Source organism: Saimiri boliviensis, chromosome 8 (assembly GCF_048565385.1).
Source record: "Saimiri boliviensis isolate mSaiBol1 chromosome 8, mSaiBol1.pri, whole genome shotgun sequence".
Lineage (NCBI taxonomy): Eukaryota > Metazoa > Chordata > Mammalia > Primates > Cebidae > Saimiri > Saimiri boliviensis.
This window is the reverse complement of record NC_133456.1, coordinates 19,497,688-19,501,769: the sequence shown is the minus strand read 5'-3', so window position 1 is coordinate 19,501,769 and position 4,082 is coordinate 19,497,688. Positions and strand designations below refer to the sequence as shown.

The 4,082-nt window shown below is 47.8% G+C and overlaps 1 pseudogene; it reads left to right on the top strand.

The window, feature by feature from the left end:
• Positions 1-1,961: 1,961 nt before the first annotated feature.
• Positions 1,962-2,055, top strand: LOC120367283 (small nucleolar RNA U13; annotated as a pseudogene).
• Positions 2,056-4,082: the final 2,027 nt, after the last annotated feature.

Sequence of the window (4,082 nt, the reverse complement as noted above, 5' to 3'; positions counted from 1 at the left end):
TGAGCAGTGGTGCGTAACAGGAAGTTGGATGAAAGGATCCGAGGAAAGCCAGCTGGCTGGAGACAATAGCAGATCTAGGAGTCCGAGTTTGTGGGTGGAGGACAAAGTGTGGGGGAGATCATCAAGGGAAAGCATTGATGGGATGAGAAGAGGAAAGGTCACTCTGGAATCCCTCGGGATCCAATGGAACGGGAAAAGACCTAGGGAAAGATCCAGGATTTCAATTACCCAGGATGGTCACAGAAGAGTCAACAGAGGATTCTGTTCTGACACCTCCACCCCAAATGTGGGCTTCTGTCTTCCAAGGGCAGGAGGGCCCTTTGATTCTGTTTGTGCAGCTAACACTGGCCATGCAGAGCTGCCTCTGGGAGTTGACTGAGTGAGGCAGAAACAAGAAGACGGGGCCTCAACTACAGTGTGGAGGAGGGTGGGTGCACCCGGGACACCCAGGATATCAGGGCTGCTAACGGCATCCTCGGACTCACTGCAGCCTCTGATTGCATCAGAGTGGTCATGTCCATGGTGGTGGTGTTCTGCCCCTTCGCCTTCATATTGTTTGCTGGCTTCTTCCCAATAGTTTCCTTTGGGATGCAAATTCTCCAGGCCACAGAAGACAGGAGAAGGAGCAGACACGTCCTCTGGGGGGTACATGGACACAGGACTTTGGTTCACCCATGGTGAGTGGCGGGTGTCTTCTACAACCCCAAATTAAAGTCTCCTTTCATATAGATTTTTGTCTTTATGTCACTCAGGTTTTATTTTTCCATGAATAAAGGGCAAGCTGAGCTTTCAAGGCCTCCATAATTTGGCTCCGTTTGCTGAGCTGTGCCTGCCAGCTTCAATGTGTGCCCCCGATCCACTCTCCACCCAAGAGGCTGACCTCGAGTGGCTCCCTGGCTTCCGTTGGGTTCAGCCAGAGGGGAGCTCTAGGACCCCTGAGGAAAGGGGGACTGTGACGTCATGGGATCTAAGTGTGGATCCTGGTTTTACGGGCCATGATTCATTCAACTTTTCCCAAAGTTCCTCAAATGCTAAGCAGATTTCCTGCACTCTCTGTGATAGGCATCTCTTCTCTGGTCAAAATGCGGCCCCCATTTTTTCACTGCAGGAATAAATACCGCCCCATGGCCATCTCCTATCTGGGCAGCAGCAAAGCCTCCCCAGGCTGTTCTGCCCCATGGAAGAAAAGGCCTGGGGCCCACTCTTCCCAGTCTCCTTTTCTGGGAGGTGGCCAAGACTTGCTCCCATTAATCTGAGCAGAGGCCGTTTCCCATCTCTTCCTGCGAGTTACTTCATGGAGCTTCAGAGGAGACCTGCACTCTGCTCTCCTGGGATTACTGCTGTTCAGCCCACTCTTCTGCCAGGAGCTCCCTTCTCTGGATCTGACACGACTTTCTCTTCGGAGACAGGCCCAGCGGAAAGGATGCATTCGTGTTCTGCCCTGCATTCCTGCAGTGTCCCTCCGGTGCTGTGGCTGGAAATGATTTGTGCAGGGCACTCAGCCAGCGTCCCATACTCACAGACAGAGGGAATCCCAGCCCCTCACCCAGGAGAGGGAAGGAACCTCTCTCACTTTGACAGGGTCTGCCTCTCTGGTGGGATAAGCAGTGATTCTGATCTTCAGGAAAGATGGTGTCAAGAGCCTCTTCCTCTGAGGCCTAATTACAAAATCAATATCTTCAGGAACTCCTCCTCCTTTCCTGAGCTTCTGCAGGCAGACACTGCCCAGATAATGTTCAAACACGCATTCACCCTTCACGGCTTCCCGAGCACCACTCTGGCTGAGGAGGAGGATGGGATCAGCTGGGCCTGGAAGAATGGGCAGAGTTTGCTGAGGACATTTCAGGGAGGCAGATTAATTAATTTCTTTGAGCCTCAGTTTCTTCATCTACAGCTCTCCACTCTGAATTTCTAAGTCCCTAAAATGCAGGGACTTTCAAATAAGTAAAGTACCAAGAAAGAGCTTTTGTGGTTTATAAGTGTGATGACTGGGTTTTGAGAGGTGCCTTCCTCAAACCCGGAAGACATTATCATCAGCACATTACCTGTCTGAAGTGAAAAAGAGAAAGAAAAACAGGTAGCAAATATCCGGGGAATTTCTTTCACTGGTTGCTTTTAAATGCTTTAAAATTAACAGACAGTTTTATCCCCTATATGAAATCGGAAAAGTATGCCTATCTAAGGGTAAGGAAGTGACCAGGCATGGTGGCTCACTCCTGTAATTCCAGCACTTTGGGAGGCTGAGGCAGGTGGATCACCTAAGGTCAGAAGTTTGAGACCAGCCTGGCCAACATGTCGAAACCCTGTCTCTACTAAAGATACACAAATTAGCTGGGCCTAGTAGCACGTGCCTGCAGTCCCAGCTACTCAGGAGGCTAAGGCAGGAGAATCACTTGAACCCAGGAGACAGAGGTTGTGGTGAGCCAAGATAGCATCACTGCACTTCAGCCTGGGTAACAGAATGAGGCTGTCTCAAAAATAAAAAATTAAAAAAATAAATAAATAAAGCTAAGTGAGTGATTGATTACCTCTTGGTTCACACGTGAGTGTGTGGGCATGGGCGATGGTGGTGGTGATCATAATCTGTGGAACATGTGTGTAGATATAAGTGTAGGTATAGATAGAGATACAGATATATGTCACAGTCAGTGGAACCTAATATTAAAAATTCGTGGAAAGAGCTGTCAGTGCTGACCATAGCCAGCCGATCTGTGACCTAGACCAACCTCTACTGCTAAAATTATTGTGACCTTAGCAAGTCAGTTTCCTATTCTGAGCCTAAGTGTTCTCATCTATAAATGAGGTAATTGGACTAGATGACATTCCTGTCTCCTCTGGTTGTAAAAATTTGATGTTTCTCTGGCTGGCGCAGTGGCTCACGCCTGTAATCCCAGCACTTTGGGAGGCCGAGGCAGGCAGATCACGGGTCAAGAGATCGAGACCATCCTGGCCAGCATTGTGAAACCCCCATCTCTACTAAAAATACAAAAACTAGCTGGGCGTGGTGGTGTGCACCTGAAATCCTAGCTACTTGGGAGGCTGACACAGGAGAATCTCTTGAACCTGGGAGGTGGTGAGCCAGGATCATGCCATTGCACTCCAGCCTGGCAACAGACTAAGACTCTGTCTCAAAAAAAAAAAAAAAAAAAAATTGCAAGCTGTTAAGTGAGTAAACAGTTTTTAGTGCTCTCATTAGGTAAGTGTATTCTGCTTTGTGCAACTCAGTAAGAAAGCCAGGAGTCATAATACTTGGGTTCCCATCTTGACTCTGTCTTTCCATCTGATGAGCTTGGATAAGACAACATGTGTTTGAGCCTCAGTTTCAGGAAAGAATCTATCACTTCTCCAAAGCTCATGTACTCAGATCTCGTCTATCATTCCCCAGAGAAAGATTTTGTGGTGCAAAAACGAAAATGTTTCGGGTCTCATTTTGTCACTTCCAGCTAAGGAGACAGCATTTCTGAGCCTTCTCCCTTAGGCACCCTATCACAAATAATAAATGTTAGTCCATCCAATTTCCTGACTTAAGAGGCACCTCAAAATATAATCCCCTGGGGCTTAACTGGAGCATAAATGCACAGCAGATGGAAGTACCTTGGGGTTTTCTGCATGTAAATTCCCATTACCTTCTTAAGCTGAGTCTCGGTCCCTGACCATGTCCCTCACTTAGATGGCTCAGGCTGGCCAGACTAGTTATGGGACCATTTGGGAGAGGACAAGACCCATGTCCTTCTGGCAGTTTTCCATGATCTGGAATTCTAGAAGCAAAAAGAGCACCCCAGTGAGTCTCAATTCTTCGGATTGTATGAAAACCACCCTTCCTGTTAATTTGCTGGTAACAGAACACAACGCATAACTTCCTTGAACACAGGCACAGGAAAGAGGAATGTTTTCATGAGGCAACAGGTGGAAGAGGTAAGTATGAAGGCCCTGCCTCAAAGCACCGGCAAACCCAGATTTGATTCTCAGTGGATTACTTTCTAGTTATATGAGCTTGGATAAGTTACTTAAACGACTCTGAACCTCAGTTTCCCCCTCTCTAAATATCTACTTCCCAGCATGATCATGAAGCTTAGACTTCC